At 35.8% G+C, this 23,175-nt stretch overlaps 1 protein-coding gene and 1 pseudogene across 1 annotated transcript in view; both read left to right on the forward strand.

The window, feature by feature from the left end:
• The window catches only part of MDGA2 (MAM domain containing glycosylphosphatidylinositol anchor 2), a 912,048-nt gene that overhangs the window by 723,798 nt on the left and 165,075 nt on the right, over nt 1-23,175 (forward strand). The gene's annotated exons all lie outside the window — the stretch shown is intronic.
• The window catches only part of LOC102411540, a 30,210-nt pseudogene continuing 17,616 nt past the window's right edge, over nt 10,582-23,175 (forward strand).

Genomic DNA, 23,175 nt, shown 5'->3' on the forward strand with positions numbered 1-23,175 from the left:
TATTATTTGGTATCCTAAAGTTTCTATTGCTGTATAAATTTCCACAGAACTTTAAATAGAAATATTAAAGAACAGAACAGGAAGTACATTCATTAGAATAAAAAGTGTCTAGCTATATGACCCCAGTAAGACAAGGTAAATATACTAACAGTACTTATCCCATGTTGAAGGGCCAGATGGTAGCCAGGAAAAAAATCACTGAGCAGAAAGCCTAATTCAGTGTGTGCTCTGACACATAGCCACGATCCCATAATCGTTTATGGAAGTGATCAACAACAGCTTGCTCCTGTATTTCCTAACTCTGTTTTATGTGTCTTCTCTATGTTTGATTCTCTATATAAAGACAGCTTAATAACTAGAAGCTTGATCATTATACCTGTTCTAGCATTTAATTTAATAATTAAGCATATTACTATATGTAACACAGCAAAATTTGACGTATTTTACAAATAAAATATATATTTTGTTACCTATCTGTACCTAATATGCTTGCTAGAAATTATTTTACATATTTCATCTTACTTTTTAAAATATAATATTTCAAAGACATAATTTTCCATTGTGCATTGCATATAACTATAGACATTAGCAGAAACTCAAAAAATAAAAGGAATGGTTAACATTTTTGAAAAAAGCTTAACAAATGTCAACAGGTTTTACTACCTGTACCTTTTATAACACTTCTCAACGTCTTTGATTTAAAGTATAGTGTGAATTCTCAAGAGAAGAATAGAACAAGCAGAATTTTCCAAACAAATTTTACTTTCAAACTTTTACCTTTTGATTTATTCAAGAGGTGTATAATGAATACTTGAAATTCCATAGTAAACAACCCTGAATAAGTTTGCTGCTCTCATGGAGCTTATGTTGTTGTAATTAACCTCCTAGGACTAGTGCACTACAGAATCTTTATAGTGTCTTTCAAACTGGGGGCAAGGAAATACATTAAATGCTTCATATTTGTTATTCCATTTAATTTACAAAAAATAAAAAACTTGAGGCTTAAGAACTATTATCAGTCTCATTTTACAAGTGTGACCATGAAGCCTAATAGAAATTTAGTTCACATATTTCAAGGTCATGTGTCTTTGTTGTTCAGTCACTCAGTCTTGTCCAACTCGTTGCCACCTCATGAAATGCAGCATCAGGCTTCCCTGTCCTTCACTATCTCCTGGAGGATGCTTAAACTTATATCCATTGAATTGGTGATGACATCCAACTATCCTATCTTTTATTGTCCCTTTCTCCTACTGCCTTCAGTCTTTCCCAGAATCAGGGTCTTTTCCATGTGAGTAACTCCTTGCATCAGGTGGCCAATGTATTGGAGCTTCAGCGTCGGCATCCATCCTTCCAATGAATATTCAGGGTTGATTTCCTTTAGGATTGACTGGTTTGATCTCCTAGCAGTCCAACGGACTCTCAAGAATCTTCTCCAGCTCCACAGTCCATAAGCATCAATTCTTTGGTACTCAATCTTCTTTATGGTTCAACTCTCACATCCAAACATAACTACTGAAAAAACCATAGTTTTGGCTATACGGACCTTTGAAGGCAAAGTGATGTCTCTGATTTTTAATAAGCTGTCTAGGTTTGTCAAAAATTTTCTTCCAAGGAGCAAGCATCTTTTCATTTCATGGCTGCAGTTACCATCTGCCGTGATTTTGGAGCCCAAGAAAATAAAGTCTCTCACTGTTTCCATTTTTTCCCCCATCTGGTTACCACAGTGATGGGACTGGATGCCATGATCTTCGTTTTTTTGAATGTTGAATTTTAAGACAGCTTTTTCATTCTCCTCTTTCACCTCCATCAAGAGGATCTTTAGTTCCTCTTTGCTTTCTGCCATTAGGGTGGTGTCATCTGCGTATCTGAGGTTATTGATACTTCTCTTGGCAATCTTGATTCCAGCTTGTGCTTTATCCAGCCCAGCGTTTCTCATGATGAACTCTGCATATAAGTTAAATAAGCAACGTGATGATATACAGCCTTGATATACTCCTTTCCCAAATTTTGAACCAGTGTGTTCTATGTTCATTTCTAACTGTTGCTCCTTGACCTGCGTGCAGGTTTCTCAGGAGGCAGGTAAGGCAGTCTGGTATTTCCATCTCTTAAACTTCCAAACTCATTCTATGAGGCCACCATCACCCTAATACCAAAACCTGACAAAGATCCCACAAAAAAAGAAAACTACAGGCCAATATCACTGATGAACATAGATGCAAAAATCCTTAACAAAATTCTAGCAATCAGAATCCAACAACACATTAAAAAGATCATATACCATGACCAAGTGGGCTTTATCCCAGGGATGCAAGGATTCTTCAATATCCACAAATCAATCAATATAATACACCACATTAACAAATTGAAAAATAAAAACCATATGATTATCTCAATAGATGCAGAGAAAGCCTTTGACAAAATTCAACATCCGTTTATGATAAAAACTCTCCAGAAAGCAGGAATAGAAGGAACATACCTCAACATAATCAAAGCTATATATGACAAACCCACAGCAAACATTATCGTCAATGGGGAAAAATTGAAAGCATTTCCTCTAAAGTCAGGAACAAGACAAGGGTGCCCACTTTCACCATTACTATTCAACATAGTTTTGAAGTTTTGGCCCCAGAAATCAGAGCAGAAAAAGAAATAAAAGGAATCCAAATTGGAAAAGAAGAAGTAAAGCTCTCACTATTTGCAGATGATCCTCTACATAGAAAACCCTAAAGACTCCACCAAAAATTACTAGAACTAATCAATGATTATAGTAAAGTTGCAGGATATAAAATCAACACACAGAAATCCCTTGCATTCCTATACACTAATAATGAGAAAACAGAAAGAGAAATAAAGGAAACAATTCCATTCACCATTGCAACGGAAAGAATAAAATACTTAGGAATATATCTACCTAAAGAAACCAAAGACCTATATATAGAAAACTATAAAACACTGGTGAAAGAAATCAAAGAGGACACTAATAGATGGAGAAATATACCATGTCCATGGATTGGAAGAATCAATATAGTGAAAATGAGTATACTACCCAAAGCAATTTATAGATTCAATGCAATCCCTATCAAGCTACCAACGGTATTCTTCACAGAGCTAGAACAAATAATTTCACAATTTGTATGGAAATACAAAAAACCTCAAATAGCCAAAGCTATCTTGAGAAAGAAGAATGGAACTGGAGAAATCAACCTACCTGACTTCAGGCTCTACTACAAAGCCACAGTTATCAAGACAATATGGTACTGGCACAAAGACAGAAATATAGATCAATGGAACAAAATAGAAAGCCCAGAGATAAATCCACGCACCTATGGACACCTTATCTTTGACACAGGAGGCAAGAATATACAATGGATTAAAGACAATCTCTTTAACAAGTGGTGCTGGGAAATCTGGTCAACCACTTGTAAGAGAATGAAACTAGAACACTTTCTAACACCATACACAAAAATAAACTCAAAATGGATTAAAGATCTAAACGTAAGACCAGAAACTATAAAACTCCTAGAGGAGAACATAGGCAAAACACTCTCCGACATACATCACAGCAGGATCCTCTATGACCCACCTCCCAGAATATTGGAAATAAAAGCAAAAATAAACAAATGGGACCTAATTAACCTTAAAAGCTTCTGCACATCAAAGGAAACTATTAGCAAGGTGAAAAGGCAGCCTTCAGAATGGGAGAAAATAATAGCAAATGAAGCAACTGACAAACAACTAATCTCAAAAATATACAAGCAACTCCTACAGCCCAACTCCAGAAAAATAAATGACCCAATCAAAAAATGGGCCAAAGAACTAAATAGACATTTCTCCAAAGAAGACATCCAGATGGCTAACAAACACATGAAAAGATGCTCAACATCACTCATTATCAGAGAAATGCACAGCAAAACCACTATGAGGTACCATTTCACACCAGTCAGAATAGCTGCGATCCAAAAGTCTACAAGCAATAAATGCTGGAGAGGGTGTGGAGAAAAAGGAACCCTCTTACACTGTTGGTGGGAATGCAATCTAGTACAGCCACTATGGAGAACAGTGTGGAGATTCCTTAAAAACTGAAAATAGAACTGCCTTATGATCCAGCAATCCCACTGCTGGGCATACACACTGAGGAAACCAGAAGGGAAAGAGACACATGTACCCCAATGTTCATCGCAGCACTGTTTATAATAGCCAGGACATGGAAGCAACCTAGATGTCCATCAGCAGATGAATGGATAAGAAAGCGGTGGTACATATACACAATGGAGTACTACTCAGCCATTAAAAAGAACACATTTGAATCAGTTCTAATGAGGTGGATGAAACTGGAGCCTATTATACAGAGTGAAGTAAGCCAGAAAGAAAAACACCAATAACAGTATACTAACGCATATATATGGAATTTAGAAAGATGGTAACAATAACCCTGTGTACGAGACAGCAAAAGAGACACTGATGTATAGAACAGTCTTATGGACTCTGTGGGAGAGGGAGAGGGTGGGAAGATTTGGGAGAATGGCATTGAAACATGTGTAATATCATGTATGAAATAAGTTGCCAGTCCAGGTTCGATGCACGATACTGGATGCTTGGGGCTAGTGCACTGGGACGACCCAGAGGGATGGTGTGGGGAGGGAGGAGGGAGGAGGGTTCAGGATGGGGAGCATATGTATACCTGTGGCGGATTCGTTTTGATGTTTGGCAAAACTAATACAGTGTTTCAGGTTTAAAAATAAAATTAAATTAAATTTAAAAAAAAAAAAAAAAGAATTTTCCAGTTTGTTGTGATCCACACAGTCAAATGCTTTAGCATAATCAATGAAGCAGAAATAAATGTTTTTCTGGAACTCCCTTTCTTTTTTGATGATAGGTAGATGTTGGCAATTTTATCTTGGTTCCTCTGCCTTTTCTAAATTCAGTTTGTTCATCTGGAAGTTCTCAGTTCACTTACTGCTGAAGCCTAGCTTGAAGGATTTTTAGCATTACCTTGCTAGGAAGTAAAATGAGTACAATTGTGCAATAATGTGAACATTCTTTGGCATTGCCCTTCTTTGGGAATGAAATGAAAATTGACATTTTCCAGTCTTGTGGCCACTGCTGACTTTTCCAAATTTGCTGACATATTGAGTGCAGCTCTTTAACAGCATCATCTTTTAGGATTTGAAACAGCTCAGCTGCAATTACATCACCTCCACTAGCTTTGTTAGCAGTAATGCTTCCTAAGGCTCACTTAACTTCACACACCAGGATGTCTGACTCTAGGTGAGTGACCACACTATGGTGGTTATCAGGGTCATTATGACTTTTTATATAGTTCTTCTGTGCATTCTTGCCATCTCTTCTTAATAGCTTCTGCTTCTGTTAGGTCCTCACTGTTCCTGTCCTTTATTATGCCCATCTTTTCATGAAATGTTCTCTTGGTATCTCTAATTTTCTTGAAGATATCTCTAGTCTTTCCCATTCTATTGTTTTCTTCTGTTTGTTTGCGTTGTTCACTTAAGAAGGCTTTCTTATCTCTCCTTACTGTTCTTTGGAACTCTGCATTCAGATGGGTATATCTTTAAGGCTTCTCTTTTTGCAGCTATTTATAAGACCTTCTCAGACAACCATTTTGTCTTGTTGCCTTTCTTTTTTTGGGGGATGGTTTTGATCACCCCTTCCTGTAACCTTTGTTCATAGTTCTTCTGGCACACTCTCATATGTCTAGCAAGGGATAAAATCTGGATTCATGTCTCAGAACTCTAAAGTACCCTAAATTATATAAAAGACTGAGCCTTTATAATAACCTGCCCTGCATAAGATGCACCATATATATTGAATTTGAAGCTGTAATTTTAGTTTCATAAAATCAATAAACTGAGTTGAGAAAATAGTAGCAGGAAAACAGGCACTAGTGGGCTGTTGAACTTCTGACTTTAATGTTTCTCTCAACACTGAGAGTTCTGTGATTTTATGAAATATTCAAGATCCACTTGCTGAGACACTCTTTGTGGTTCCTGCCACCTTTATCCTCTGCCAGCCAGTGTGGTCCTATGTAGCTAACCATTTAATGCAAGTATAATGCCTGTATGTAGTTCAAGCTCTGATAAAATGCAGTCTAAATGGAACCTATTTGGAAAGAAGCAATCCATTATTTATATTACCTCTATCATTTGTTCTTCCATTGGTACAGTCACTGAGGAGTTAACTGGATGTGTTTTGAGTAGCTCTTGCCAACAGACTATTTAAGCTGATGCTATATTTAGTCTCTCCCATCATAGTGCTAACATTATGTAATTCAGGAGATTTTGAAACAGAGATTAGTCATGTACTGTCAACTGCCAAGATTAAAAAATGTAATCTTGCCACCTTGTGTTTTTATGTTTTGTTCATTTTCTAGTAAGAATTTCCTCAGAAACTTCTGTTTTATTTATAAACGTCTGTTTATCTATACATGCATGCTTTTATTTCATTGCAACTGTCTTGTACTGATATTTTAGGCAAGTTCCATTTCCCCATCACTTCACTGTAAATATTTCTGACCCATACAGATGTAAAAGGCCACTGAGACTTGCTAGTAGAATTAGGGCTAACTATGTAGACCCAGTGGAGAAGGCGCTGGCACCCCACTCCGGTGTTCTTGCCTGGAAAATCCCAGGGATGGAGGAGCCTGGTGGGCTGCCATCTATGGGGTCCTCACAGAGTCGGACACGACTGAAGCGACTTAGCAGCAGCAGCGGCAGCATGTAGACCTAGAACACAGAAGTTTACAATGACATTGGGATTTGTAGAGCTTACTGGAAAGACACAAAGAAAGTGAAAACTAGGCAGAGAATTACAGGTGCATGTGATGAGTAAATATTTATTGGTATAAGGTAGTGATTTGCTTGGATTTGCTTCCAATATAAAAGAAATTAGAACAAATCTTGGGTTATGCCTTTGATGTGCTTTCTTTAAAATGAAGGATGGAGGTAACGTTCGCATTCCAGAAACTGCATGTATCATTTAGTGCTGTACACTCCTCGCTCCTCATACATGAGACTGTGTTGTGTTTGAGAACACATTATCCAGGTGTTAGGGTGCAGAAACAGTTGAAAATCACTCATCTAAACATATCTGTTTGAAATGGGTCTCATTCCAACTGGTAAAACCATTATATAACATAAATTTCAATTCTACCTGAGAAGATACAGGTAAATCAGATCCTCCTGAGATTTCTTAATGCTCTGCTTCATTCATCCCTCTTACCATCTTATGTACGGTACCCTTGCTATCATATATTAAAAGCTGTACCTGTTCCTTCTTCTTATTAGCATTTAGTTTTCTGCAAGTTTTTCTGCCACTGTTTAGCTTATTCCTGTCTATGATACATGACATTCTTATTCTGGCATCAGACTGCTGCACTGGGTCTCTGGCGACCTGAAACTCTGTTGTCACACACACAGCATCAGCACCCTTTCTATCAGCCAACATTGCAGAGTATAACCTTTGATTTCCTGGTATCTCAGTTTCTATTAAGTTTTGTATCACCAAATTCAACTTTGTGATCATAGCTGTCTGAGTTGTAGATTCCAAATTAAACTAATAAACTTGATTTTTTCCATCAACTCCAACGTCCTAGCCATTCCATTATATATATATATGTATATATCTCCTAATTATTCTGCTTAATTTTCTTTGACCCTGATTTTTTATTCCTATTCTTTATAATTTTTGGAATAATCGTTACAATTATCCCATTATGAATCTGAAGACACAATATCCAACCCTACAGAAAGTGGACAAAAGACAACCCTTCTCCCACACTCCTACATGGCCTTGCTAACTAGTACCATCTTAAAATGCCATCTTCATTATGATAGTAGTGAGAGTGTGTACTGAAAATTTGAAAGGTACTCTTTCTTGAAGACAGTTGGTAATGTCATTTAGGACCATGGTTCCCTGGAGCTACAATAAGTTCATATACATTCTTTATGATGGAGTAATAACTCACTTATGACATTTTCAAAATTTATATTTACCCTTTTTATACTTAGGGCTTCCCTGATGGCTCAGATAGTAAAGAGTCTGCCTGCAATCTAGAGACCCGGGTTCAATCCCTGGGTCAGGAAAATCCCCTGGAGAAGGGAATTGCAACCCACTCCAGTATTCTGGCCTGGAGAATTCATTGGCCAGAGGAGCCATGGAGGGCTTCAGTCTGTGGGATCACAGAGTCGGATTCGACTAAGCAGCTAACACTTCCACTTTTTATACTTACTTAGAACTCTGACTGCATATTTCCTCTTTCCTCCTATGCTAATTTTGTCTGCAAGCTGAAATTGTAAATTTCACTGAGTGAATTGGAGGCAAAGGTTGTAAGTGAAAGAATAAAAGAGGGGAAACAGGGAAATGCATAGAAGAGTAGGAAATAAGAGTGGGATGAGTAGGCATGAGAAATTTCAAGGTGTTGAACAGATGGAGGGGTGTAGGTTGACATGAATGGGGTGGGTGTGGTGGGCAGGTTGGAGACAGAAAGCCTTCCTGAGAAGGACCTCTCTAGATTGTTCTCCCACATAGTCCTCCCTGTCTTTCTGTTTTCATGACTGTGTTTAGAGGAAGGGAGAAGAAAGAGAAAATAAATGTTTAGAGTAAATGACGCCAAAGACAGGAGACTGAAAGTGTTCAAATGAATGAGCTTATTGATTGGAGGTATTGGGACTCTCACTTTGCATCCTTTGAATGCTTATATCCATTGGACACTGATTTAATGCTATAATGCTTATTTTAGAACATTTAATATTCTGTTTTTCCTTTCACAGTTAGTTTTGGACACATATTATTTGTCTTTATTTGTGATTATCATAGCCTCTTCACTTTTGTATTTTAAACTCTTGATAATTATCTACTTATTGGCTATAATGTCATGTTGACAATATGTTACTTTTCTCTGAAAGGATAGTAAGTGTATTAGATTTTTCTAGAGTGGATTGAAATGTTATGAAATAGTTGTATTAAACAAATTCAGTCTGATTTCTACTTTTAAAATTAAGACCTTCATCTTAGTCTTCTTTTCTTATCTATCTCCATCTCCATGACATATCCTCAGCTCCCACATAACATCAGAATTACAAGCTTCTAGTTTCCATTTACTCTGGTCTCAATAGATTCTACTCTCTATGACAATTTTTAAATAATATGTTACATGATATTATGTTAATGGTATTAATTTCAGCACTATTATTTATATTTTATTACACCATTACATACTAATATTCACCCTAAATAACTGTAGCATGCTTTACATTAAATTATATTCTAGGATATTCTATCTCAGCACCCTTTTCTGTACATATTTTCCATACCTTACAAGACATAATAATTTATCAGTGAAAAACAATGTTGCTTTTTGGAGGCCCTAATGGTGTTATATTACTATATTTTGATGTAATTTAGTACTGGTTAAAATCCCAGTACATAGTAGGAACTTAGTAAATATCACTAAAATTCATTTCCATGGATTATCAAAGTGGGTATTATTCTAGCATTTTTGTGAATCTTATGCATATTTAGGAAATTAATTAAGCGAAAATTTTATGTACACTAGTTTTGCTCCTTAAAGTGATTTTCTGTTTTCAGATCATCAAGGTAACTTTCTTCTCAATTTATCAATATGGTAAGTATCAGTTACTTCTTCTGTACCCTGGAACATTCAGAACCCAGGCCTTACACCCATCTGCATAGGAGAGAGAATATCTTAAACTGCTCCACGGTTTCTGAGAAGGAATAGGTCTTGTGGATAATATGAATATGTGATGGTAATGACACTTTTTGCCTTGGCCATTTTAATGCCAAGTTCTCAGTTACATCTCAACAGGGCATATCACAAAAAATATTTTGTGACAGAGTCTCAATAGTAATGAGACTGACTCATCATATGTGCTAATGTATTAGCAATGAGAAATTCAGCTCCGTTTGCTCAGCAAGCCTTTCACCCAAAATTCACCTTGAGCATATTAATACTTTAATCCTTTACTTGAGAGAATGATAGTTCAGATAATCTTTCTGTGAATAAATTTCTTAAAATAAGTTGAGGTAAATACAGATTTTGTCAGGTGAACTGCTAATGAATAAGCAAAAAGATAGATAGCATATTGCTGCTGCTGCTAAGTCACTTCAGTCGTGTCCGACTCTGTGTGACCCCATAGACGTCAGCCCACCAGGCTCTCCTGCCCCTGGGATTCTCCAGGCAAGAACACTGGAGTGGGTTGCCATTTCCTTCTCCAATAGATAGCACATTAGACAGACAAATAAATAGACAAATAGACATACAGAGACTGGGACAAAGTTGTAAGCATCACTGTAATAGCTTGAAATCAAATTAAAGCTGCTTTGAGGAAATGTGAGAAGTTGCATTGAAGAATTGTGAAGTTCTTTCCCCAGAATGGTCCTGAAAATCAACAACATTCTTAACCAAGGTTTCTACATAATTTCTGATAGAAAATCAGACACTCTTGACAGGTTATGCTAAAAAGTGTAGAACAAGTAAGTTCTATTGACTTCAATAGTTAAATCAGTCCTAGCAAATCAGATATAGCTTACCACTGATACTTAGGGACAATGTATGACGTGTTGGTAAGAAAACAAAGATAGCATGCTAAAAACCTACTTGTGCCTTTTGGGTAGATAATTTCGGTTAGACTTTTAATTTTTCAAAGATGTTTCTCTTTTGGATATTTCTTTTATAGCTTTCTTCCTCAATAGTACCCCATAACATTAAACATGAATTTAATCGGCCTGTAAATGAGAATCAGAAAGAAAATCTTGCACCAGTATTTTCAGAGAAGGTGATTTGGATTTTCTGGGATCAGTGTTGGCAGCTGCTTAGGTTGTCAGCCTTCATATTGTTCTTGCATTTTATGTGGTCATTAGTGCTGAGTAAAGCATCCCAGTGCTTTATAATTAAATGGGGTAGCTTAACCCAGAAAAAATCACTGAAGGGGTTCTTTTTTTTCGGTACAGATAATAAAGGCACAGATGTAAAGGTAGCTGATAAAACTTCTTGTACCAAGGGCTTCTGTATCCATTTGTGCATAATTGAGTTCTGTATATGACACTGCTCGTGAATGGCAATCAATTGATATCTCCATGCCATCTGTTATTTTGTGTTTGTGCCAAGTGCTGGCACCATAGGGTAAAAACAGTGGTTTGTGAGCACTGCAGTGTTCTGCTACTCACTTGAAACCTGATATTCCAGGAAGGATTCCTCAGGGTGTCAAAGCTTTACAAAATGTAGTGATGCTTTTAAGTAGGCAAGGATAGTACTCAGAACGGTGGTGAATCACTTTTATGGAGCAATATGTAAAACCCAAGAAAACGTAATCCTTTATTTTCTTGGAAAAATGTCCCAGTTGCAGATAGTTAATGGTGACTTGATAAGGTGGATGACACCTGTGTTAATCCTGTAGGATAAGATGGTGAGAGCTGTGATTCTTCCAACAGTGCCTCCCTTTTCACTTGAATACATGATTATTGAAATAATGTAGAATTTGTGAAGATGTTCCTTATATATTTATAATCAATATATAATTCTGCCCCATATCCTCTGATGGCCAATTATTTATTAGCTCCAGGGTAAACCATTCAAGTACAGGTTTGCTCAGTTGTAGGAGAGATGCCATACCTACTCCAGTGTTCTTGCCTGGAGAATCCCAGGGACGGGGGAGCCTGGTGGGCTGCCGTCTATGGGGTCTCACAGAGTCGGACACGGCTGAAGCGACTTAGCAGCAGCAGCAGCAGCAGGAGAGATGCCATATTCCACTACTTACATGGAGAGTGGATTTTCCCATTGTGATCTCATTTTCTTTGTAAGTGCACAGTATCTTGTGTCCAACACAGGCTATTTTGGGTAGCAGTATGTCAGGGAGGGGATGAGTGTGCATTTAAGAAAACTATTAATAACCTCCCTCCAAAAACTTATCTGGCCTAACCACACTATAAATCATTGTAACATACACCCACTAGAATTTTTAAAAAATGAAACATTAGCAGGAACTTTAATAAGATAAAGCAAGATATTTGCACATCAGTTTAGCATCCTATGGCATCTAAATGCTTGCCTGTAAATTACTTATAAATGAATATTCCTTTATGGTCAGTTCACTTTTTTCCAACATTTTTTCTAGGAGAAACACTTATATTCACAAAATTGTACTGGCTTTCTCAAACAAAATAAGTTAGCAGAAAATAATGTTGACAAATCAATTATTCCCTGCCATGGTACTCTCTTATATTGTTATTACTTCTTTATTCAGTCTTCATATCAAAATGTATTCCTTATTAAAACTGCTAAATTAGAATAATACAACTGAATGTAATAGGAAAAATTAAACTTTTCTTAAAAATATTACTATATGCATGGACCTGAGCTAGATGTTCCCTGCAGTTTAAGAATAAGCTAAGCACAGCCTTTTGGGGCCAATATTGGATGACAGCTATTATTAAACAGGGCTTACCTAGTGGCTCAGATGGTAAGAAATTTGCCTGCAATGCAGGAGACCCGGTTCAATCCCTGGGTTAGGAAGATCCTCTGGAGAAGGGAATGGCAAGCCATTCCAGTATTCTTGCCTGGAGAATTTCATGGACAGAGAAGCCATAGTGGGCTACAGTCTGTGGGGTGGCAAAGAGTTGGATACAACTGAGCAACTAACACTTTCACTTTCATTATTAAACAAGGAAGAGAATATGATACTAATTTTGCACAGTAACAGTGGTCATCACTTGCTGAACATTTATTATGTCAACTATATATAAAGTCAGAAAATATCTAAATATTCTCTCTAATGCTTACAATCACTAATCTCTATATTTATTGAATGTCTCTATAAAATTTCTTAGCATGCATCTTTCATATGTGCTAATCTGTATAGTATGTACAGCATATATACTGATATTTTTATTACTTCTTTTTAACCACTTTCACATCTGTTTCATTCAATCTTCATGAGAACTCATTGACAAAGACAGAATTGAGTCTGTACCTAAAATTCACAAAATAGACTAGAAAATCGAACCTGATTAAAAGTATGTGACTTGCTCCCAGTCACCTAGACTCTCAGCTTCAGTAGTAGGAAGAGACTTCTGGTTCCTTGTCTATAGCTCTTTGTACTTTATTCTTCTCTTACTTCTATGTTATTGTCTTCGGAAGGCCCCAAAGCAGAAAATGAATGAGAAAAAATGAAAACAAAAACACACTACTGCATATTGAAGAACAATTCCTATTTAAAAGAAAATTTGTGAGGGAAATTCAACAAACGCTTACTTAGAGATTTCAGTACTAACTACAATTTCGAATGACTGTTACTAAGTTTATGCTAAAATTTTGTTGGTGAAATTTCACTGGTAGTCCATTGTTTAAGACTCTGTGCTCCCAATCCAGGTTTATTCCCTAGTTGAGGAACTAAGATCCCACATGCTACAGGGGCAGCTAGAAGAAATTTGTGGGTGACTTGAGTATTAGGGATGAAAGAGCAAAATATAAACTTCACTTGTATATAAATGTTGTAAATTTGTTAACATGAAATTTAAACATGAAAATAACTTCTAGTTCTTTTATAAGTTGGCAGTTGCAAGCATTTTTTATTGCAATATTTTGATATGGTTGCTAGAGCACATCCAGTTCAATAGGTAAGGAGAAACCACAGTGTTATAAATCAACTATATAAGATTTTAACTGGTGAATGGATGGACTGTGTAAATATTCTTGAGAAATGTGATGGAGATCACTGGATACAAGTATCCACTGGAAATCATTGTCCTGATTTGGACATGATGACATTGATCTACTGATTATAGACATGAGAGCAGGAATCATTTATTTTCCAAGTGGAAATTTTATGGGTGCTTTGATTATATTTTTCATATTTGTATAATAAGGACTTACACTCAACAGTCTTAGAGAAGAGAATACGCATGGAAAAGGGAGAGATTTCGTAGAAGGTATACTCATGTGTGGGTTTCCTCAGTCGTAAAGAATCTGTCTGGCAGTGCAGGTGACATGGGTTCCATCCCTAGGTTGGGAAGATTTCCTGAAGAAGGAAATGGTGACCCACTCCAGCATTCTTGCCTGGAAAATCCTATCAACAGAAAAGCCTGGCAGGCTGCAGTCCGTGGGGTCACAAAAGAGCCGGACATGACTTAGCAACTAACCAACAACAACATATACCGTGTTGCGTCTATAAGCTTTCATTGAGACATTTTCTTATAGGATAGTGCAAAACCTAGGCCAGAGTTATTTTTGGAAGATTTGGCTTCCCAGGTGGCACAGTGGTAAAGAATCTGTGTGTAATGCAAGAGACATAAGAGATGCAGGTTCAATCCCTGAGTCAGGAAGATCCCCTGGAGTAGGAAATATCAACCCACTCCAATATTCTTGCCTGGAAAATTCAAGGGACGGAGGACCCCAACATGTTACAGTCCATGGGGTTGCAAAGAGTCAGACATGACTGAGCACGCACCTTTACCATAAAATTACAGTTAGATAAAGTTAGATAAAGGTAAGCAAAGAAGCTTGAGGAAACCATATAACCTCATTTTAAACATTTCATAGAAAGTAGAAAATACTTATAAATGGAAATAGGATTATTAACACTTCCCTGGAGATTACAATTCTGCTTTATTTACCTACTACAGTTTGAAGAATTAGGAATACATGTCAGATACTGTTTTGAAATACCAGGAAAATTGAGTACTGCGTATAGTATAGTGTTTTAATAAGTGAAGAGTCAAGACTGAGGATGTAAAGGCCAGTAGGTATGTCCTGAAGTGTGGAAAGCAGAAATCTAATTTGAGATATTCATTGGAACCATGCAAATGTTTTATGTATTTATATTCTTGTGTGCTCAGTTGTTCACTCATGGGCAACTCTTTGCAAACCATGGACTGTAACCTGCCAGACTTCTCCATCCGTGGAATTTTCCAAGCAAGAAATACTGGAGTGGGTTGCCATTTCCTACTCCACAGGATCTTCCCAAACCAGGGATCTAACCTGCATCTCTTGCATTGGCAAGTGGATTCTTTACCACTGCACCACCTGGGAAGCCCAATCTATATTGTTACTAATATGCTTATAAAGTATCTTAAAAGTATCTTTAAAGTACTAATATACTTATAGTCTTAAAAGGAGTCTTATAAAGTATCTTCCCTGGATTGGGAAGATCCCCTGGAGAAGGCAATGGCTACCTGCTCCAGTATTCTGGCCTGGAGGCTTTGGACATGACTGAGAGACTTTCACATATAAAGTAATACCAATGCTATTAATTCTATGTTAATAATAAATTAATATTCAAAATAATTTCATTGAGCACCCCACTAGGTATTATGAGGTTGCATTTTGTTGAAGAAGAAAATTAGTCAAAACTCTCTTCTCTATGTTTTTAAATTTTCTATTGAAATGTAACTGATTTGTCACATTGCTTGACAGAACAATTAGCATTTGGTAGTATTATGATGTATAACTTATATTTTTATTTCTTATCTACTAGCTCGGGCTCAGAGTTTCTTAAAAGGTAGAAAAAAATGTCCTGTGTGGTTGTTTCACATAATTCCTCATCTCAGTGTATCTATTTATTGACATAAATATGTACTTTTTTCCCAAGGTAAGATAATAGGTACTTTAAAATCAGGGATGGTCAGAACTTTTCAAAATTTTGAATATAGACATTTTTATGAAGTCAAATACTAACCCAACTGTGTTTATGGTTCAGTCAATGCATCTATTAATGTATACAGGAAGTCTAGGAAAGGGCTTATTTTTAAAATTCAGTATTTAATATGAATGTACAGTTTCCAAAATACATCGAAAAATGTGTGAATGGAGATATAAATATTACCTTGCATCTCTGAATCGTTATTCAGGAAAGATTTAGCACTTTTTAATAGGGTTTCTGTAATATTTTTCCAGTGTTTGCAAATGTAGCATCGCTGACTTCGCAGAAGCAATAAAAACATCTCTTCCTCTGTTACCAACAATAACTCCCAGAAGCTGCAACTTCAGATTTATAGTTACTTGATATACAAAAATTTGGAGCAGATTAAAAAGTGCCTTGCTTCTTCTGCCATTATCACTAAGTAAAATATAGTGAAACAATAGGTGGGATTTTTTGGTAGTTACTAGCTGTTCTGAAGTATATCCTGAAAGCTCCACTATAGGGCCCTGTAATTAATGTCAATAGCATAACACATGGCTATCTAAATTACTACCTATATCTCCCACTTCTACCCAAGCATATTTAATGTACTTCTTGACTATTAGCATGTATGCTGAATGCTTTGTTAAATTATGATAAGTAGAGATGCTCTCCTCTCCCTGCCTTCCTCCCTCTCTCCATGTCTATAAATCTACTCTCTATGCCTGTTTCTCCATTGCTGTCCTGTAAATAAATTATTCAGTACCATTTTTCTAGATTCAGTATATATATGTTAGAGTATGGTATTTATTTTTCTGTTTCTGACTCACTTCACTCTGTATAATAGATACTAGGTTCATCCACCTCATCAGAATTGACTAAAATGAGTTCCTTTTTATGGCTAATATTCCATTGTGTATAAGTACCACAACTTCTTTACCCGTTCATCTGTTGATGGACATCTAGGGTGCTTCCATGTTCTAGCTATTGTAAATAGTGCTGCAATAAACAATGGGATACGTGTGTCTTTTTCAATTTTGGTTTCCTCAGGGTATTTGCCTAGAAGTGGGATTCCTGAGTAATATGGTGGTTTTATTCCTAGCTTTTTAAGGAATCTTCATACTATCTTCCATAGTGGCTGTATCAATTTACATTCCCACCAACAGTGCAAGAGCGTTCCCTTTTCTCCACACCCTCTCCAGTATTTATTGTTTGTAGACTTTTTGATGATGGCCATTCTGACTGGTGTGAGGTAATATCTCACTGAACTTTTGATTTGCATTTCTCTGATAATCAGTGATGTTGAGCATCTTTTCATGTGTTTGTCATCCATCTGTATGTCTTCTTTGGAGAAATGTCTATTTAGGTCGTTTTCCCACTTTTTTAGTGGGTTGTTTGTTTTTCTGGAATTGAGTTATATGAGCTGCTTGTATATTTTGGAAATTAATCCTTTGTCAGTTGTTTGATTTGCTATTATTTTCTCCCATTCTGAGGGCTGTCTTTTCACCTTGCTTATAGTTTCCTTTGCTATGCAAAAGCTTTTAAATTTAATCAAATTCCACTTGTTTACTTTTGTTTTCATTTCTGTTACTCTAGGAGGTGGGTCATAGAGGATCTTACTTTATGTCGAGTGTTCTGCCTATGTTTTCCTCTAAGACTTTTATAGTTTCTGGTCTTACATTTAGGTCTTTAATCCATTTTGAGTGTATCTTTGTGTATGGTGTTAGGAAGTGTTCTAATTTCATTCTTTTACATGTAGCTGTCCAGTTTTCCCAGCACCATTTATTGAAGAGGCTATCTTTGCCCCATTTTATATTCTTGCCTCCTTTGTCAAAAATAAGTTACTCATAGGTGCATGGGTTTATTTCTGAGCTTTCTATCTTGTTCATTGGTCTATATTTCTGTTTTTGTGCCAGTACCATACTGTCTTGATGATTATAGATTTGTAGTATAACCTGGAGTCAGGAAGGTTGATTCCTCCAGCTCCATTCTTCTTCCTCAAGACTGCTTTGGCTATTCGGGGTCTTTCGCGTTTCCATATGAATTGTGAAATTTTTTGTTCTAGTTCTTGAAAAATGCCACTGGTAATTTGATAGGGCTCACACTGAATCTGCAGATTGCATTTGGTAGTATAGTCATTTTTATAATATTGATTCTTCCTACTCAGAAACATGGAATATCTCTCATTTGTTTATGTCATCTTTGATTTCTTTCATCAGGGTCTTATAATTTTCTGCATACAGTTCTTTTGTTTCCTTAGGTAAGTTTATTCCTAGATATTTAATTCTTTTTGTTGCAATGGTGAATGGGATTGATTCCCTGATTTCTCTTAAATTCTATATACTAACAATGAAAAATCAGAAAGAGAAATTGAGATGCTCTTTTTGAAGCCTAAATTAGAGTAACTTATTAATTTAAATATTTTCTCCTTATGAGTGGTTCCTGTTAGTATTTTTCATCAGACTATTTATCTTTGTTATGATAAGTCAAACAAATAAAATAAAACAATGTGGTAACTATATTTGATGATGTAATTTGTAGCCACAGGTATTATAATCATTTTGGTTTTCTTGCTTTGTTTCATTTGTTGTTTTTGTTGAAAATATTTTTGTATAAATAGACAATACATGAAGAGTATTTAACCTTCAAAGAAAATAAGATAACTAAAGAATCCACTAAATATGTACCCCCAAAAAAGCACTTTGAAGGAGCCAGGAGCAAAAAACAGAAAACCATGCAACTTCTACTTTCTAATATTTTGGTGATGGAGTTCATTTTTTATAGCTCTTTGCTGCCTAAGTGAAAGTAAAAGTCGCTCAGTCATGTCCGACTCTTTCAGACCACATGGACTATTCAGTCCATGGAATTCTCCAGGCCAGAATACTGGAGTGGGTCACCTTTGCCTTCTCCAGGGGATAGTCCCAACCCAGGGATCAAACCCAGAAAGACTAAAGCAAAATATCTTCCACTAAGATTAGCCCAAGATTAGGCTTTTCAATTTCATAGCAGGGTTTTCAAGGATAATACTTTTTCTGAGTCCCTCTCTTTATTTCTGAAAATTTCTACATCTACTAAGTTTACTATAGTGTCATTGATCCATAGTATCTAGATATCTAATTTGTAAAGGATGAATGAATTAATATTTCATTTGTCAAAGTAGCAATCTATTAAGTATATTCCATTGACTTAGAGCAAACACAAAATGCCTATGTATAATAAGTCTATATATAAAATGCAACCTTTAAAATATATTTTTGGCAAATCCACATGGTTTCATGTTTTACCTATTGAGGCTATTTTCAAATAACCATTTCATATTTGGGTGTAGAAATATGGGGTGAAATAAAATAAGTGGATTTTTAAATTATGATTTCTTACATAAACATAGAAAATGAGCAATCTCTCTGTGTTTTTTATTATTAATATTTGTCTATGTGAAAGGAAGAAAATATTAAAAATTTTAACATTCTCATTTTAAGTCCATTTATTTAATGTTTTCAAAGATACTTTACATTATCCTTCAAAAAAAAAAAAAAGTTAGAGTCTTGAACTCTAGACTAACTACTAAAAGTAACACTATAAAGGATTTCTGAGGCTAGGATTTGAAAACTGACATTTTTTTCCTAAAGTTCTAGAGTTAACTTTTACTCTTTCTGAGCTTGACAATAGACATGCATGTGGTTGTGTTAATCCTAATATCCTACCTTATTAAATATAATTTATATAGCACATAATTGAAAACTTGGCCCCCATATTCTTAATAATGTAATTTGGATTGAATATCTCTCAAGTTCTTACCTAAATTCCAAGCAAATGATGACGTTTGAAAGATATAAAGCAACAGTTTGTGTATCACCTAAAACCAAATTTATTAAAATTGCAATCTCCAACTATCTGCAGATTATCTTTGATAATGACACATATAATCTTAAAGAGCAGATGAGTAAGAAAAGAATATTTCCTTCCTAATTGTTAAGTTATGTTTCAAAAAAACCCATTTTAGAACTATTTTCAGCAAAATATGAGAACAAAAACTGTATTAGGCAACTGAGAAAATGAGTGAGCAAATGGAAGACATTAAATAAAACAATAAAGACAACAACACTAAATGCAGTATACTAAACTAGTGGCATTATATGTGCTAATGTCTGACATTATAGAGACTTTTGAGGACCAGCCTTGTTTTATGTTTTCAAAGACTTAGTTGTAAATTTGTTTTCATATATTGCAGATATATAAGGCAAACTCCTGCCTGGCCCTCTAACCCACTGTTAGGCTGCTTTTTTACTTTTTGATTCAAATTATAAAGACACACCAAATGCAACCATTCGTTCCAGAGGAGCCTATTAAGTGACTGTTCACTATTAGTGGGTGAAAAAACTGGATTAGCCTTGGTTCAGTTTCTACAGTGGTGATGCACGGGTATCTTCGATCTACTTTATTCTCTTTCCTCTGTACTCAAGGAATATATCAGTCTCTCTTTATTGTGCCACAGACCTTTCCTTCCTAAAAAATGCAGGATGTCTACTCTGTTGAATACCTTAAACTTTCCCTCTTTCCTTTATTTTGCCAAAATACATTTTCATAAAATGTGTTCTCTGACCTTGCCTTCTGGTTACTTCACATTCCTATTTCTATTGTCTCTTCTCTTTTTTTTTTTTTTTTTTTTTTTGACATCTCCAATAGGAATCACATTTGCTAGAAGAATTCCTGTCACACATGTAAATTCATGTTTCTTATTCTTATATCTTACTTGCATATTGGAAATACAGTATTCAACAACCCTTTTTTTAATTGTTAAAAATATAATTTTCTATGTCCAAATAACTTTTATAGATCTCTCATTTCTTCTTTAATTCCATCAGAAACTAAATTCTCTTGGGAAACTTTTTTCATGAAACAATTAAGTTGTCACTTCTTAAATGTAAAACTTAATATAAAATATAAAATTTCCTATCCCAGATTTTAAGGTTTAGTTCAGTGATCATTGGTAAGCTACTACATCTTTTAAAAGCAGATCCTTCTGTGTTATAGAGTCATTTTTCATTATATAAAAGGTGAACTAGATGATTACCATGCTTTGTTGAGTCCTGAAACCTGTTCTAAGGTGATAGGTTAATGAGTCAATCCTGTTTATTTTAAGTTTATTTAAAATTTAATTATTTTTTCTTTTTATTTTTTATTGGTGTATACCTATTTTAGTAAATTGAACTAATTTTTAAACTAAAATTTTTTGGCATGCATCAAGTTCCAAAATATAAGGACAGTTACATGATATCATAGTCTATAGACCAAGTTCAAAATTTAGTAAAATCTAGTATGTTGTTTTTCATATGCTTTGTGTTATAAAATCAAACATGAGCACAAGTTGAGGGTATTGAAATTTTATTTTCTGAGAATGTTATTCTGCTCAATTGAACCTACTGGTTGGCTTAGAGTTTAAGTATTATAAAAGGCCAGTTTGATTGAAGTGACTCTTACTGCTTCTGAGTCTGAAATATTCCTTTCATTGATGAATACCAAGGGCAGTACAGGCTGAGGTTTTGAAGACTAGTTTCTTGTGGATCCTCTGCATCATCGCTAGAACTTCATCTCAGATATTGTTTGACTTTGTTGTTAGCAATTCAGTTTTCCAGCTTTCATCTAAGTTTTAATTTTAGCTTTGAGACAAGTTTGTTGAATTATATAGACCCACAAGATAGCTCTAAGAGGCTTTAAAGGGAAATCAGACAACTGACTTCATCAATAAAAATACATTGTATAATTGCTTTTACCAATTTCCTAAGTTTCCCACTCAAATTATCAGCTGAATTTAGCAGTGTGCTGTGATGTAATTAGTTTACATTTTGGTACAACCTCCTTATATTGTCACATAACTGTAACAGTTTTTGAACCAGACTTTAACCTCAAACTATACATTAATTACTAAAACTCTAGATGATTGACCTTAAAATATTTTCTGAATAATAATATTGAGGATACATTTTCTTCCTTTCATGTTGCCCTTTTTTCTCATAAGGCAAGTTCAGTTCAGTTTAGTTGCTCAGTCCTGTCCGACTCTTTGCAACCCCATGAATCACAGCACGCCAGGCCTCCCTGTCCATCACCAATTCCTGGAGTTTATCCAAACTCATGTCCATCGAGTCGGTGATGCCATCCAGACATCTCATCCTCTGTTGTCCCCTTCTCCTCCTGCCCCCGATCCCTCCCAGCATCAGGGTCTTTTCCAATAAGTCATCTCTGCACATGAGGTGGCCAAAATATTGGAGTTTCAGCTTTAGCATCAGTCCTTCAAATGAACACCCAGGACTGATCTCCTTTAGGATGGACTGGTTGGATCTCCTTGCAGTCCAAGGGACTCTCAAGAGTCTTCTCCAACACCACAGTTAAAAAGCATCAATTCTTCCACGCTCAGCTTTCTTCACAGTCCAACTCTCACATCCATACGTGACCACTGGAAAAACCATAGCCTTGACTAGACGGACCTTTGTTGGCAAAGTAATGTCTCTGCTTTTTAATATGCTATCTAGGTTGGGATGAACTTATCAGCTGAATGTTTCTACAATGTCTGTGTTAAATATACTTTCCTCCTAAATTAACAAAGAAGTAAATATAAAAGGTCACCCAGAAAGAATAGGTGTTATATTACTCTTATTAAAAATTCCTTTTACACTGGGAAATTATTACCAAATATATGTTGCCAGGAGTCCCTCAACATTAAACTATACATCAGATCAGATCAGATCAGATCAGTCGCTCAGTCGTGTCCGACTCTTTGCGACCCCATGAATCGCAGCACGCCAGGCCTCCCTGTCCCTCATCAACTCCCGGAGTTCACTCAGACTCACGTCCATCGAGTCAGAGATGCCATCCAGCCATCTCATCCTCTGTCGTCCCCTTCTCCTCCTGCCCCCAATCAATTTTTTAAATTGAGATATAAATCGCATATAACATTTCAGATGTATAGCATAATGATTTAATACTTGTATGTATTGTTAAATGATTGTCATTAGTCTAGTTAACTTCTATCACCACACAGTTATAATTTTTTAATAAAAAAGTAATACTTCAGAGTAATCATCTACCATTTCAAATGTAGGTTGTGCTCTTGCTCAGTCATATTCAACTCTGTGACCCTTTGGACTGTAGCCCAGAAGGGTCCTCTGTCCATGGGATTTTCCCAGGCAAGAATACTGGCATGGGTTGCCATTTCCTCCTCCAAGGGATCTTCCTGATCCAAGGATTGAACCCGAGTTTCCTGTGTCACCTGGATTGCAGGTGGATTCTTTATTTGCTGAGCCATATGTACATAGTTTTGAAGTAGAAATAGCTATTTTAAATGATTGATCCTGTTTCATTTCCTAATATTAGAAAAAGAGCACAAAGAATCTTTGGATACACTATTGTAATTTAGTTGGGCTTGTGCTCCACTTTTTTTTTTTTTACTTCCATTTTTATTTTATTTATTTATTTATTTTTATATGATATTATACACGTTTTAATGCCTTTCTCCCAAATCATCCCCCCT

Source organism: Bubalus bubalis, chromosome 11 (genome assembly GCF_019923935.1).
Source record: "Bubalus bubalis isolate 160015118507 breed Murrah chromosome 11, NDDB_SH_1, whole genome shotgun sequence".
Taxonomy (NCBI): Eukaryota; Metazoa; Chordata; class Mammalia; order Artiodactyla; family Bovidae; genus Bubalus; species Bubalus bubalis.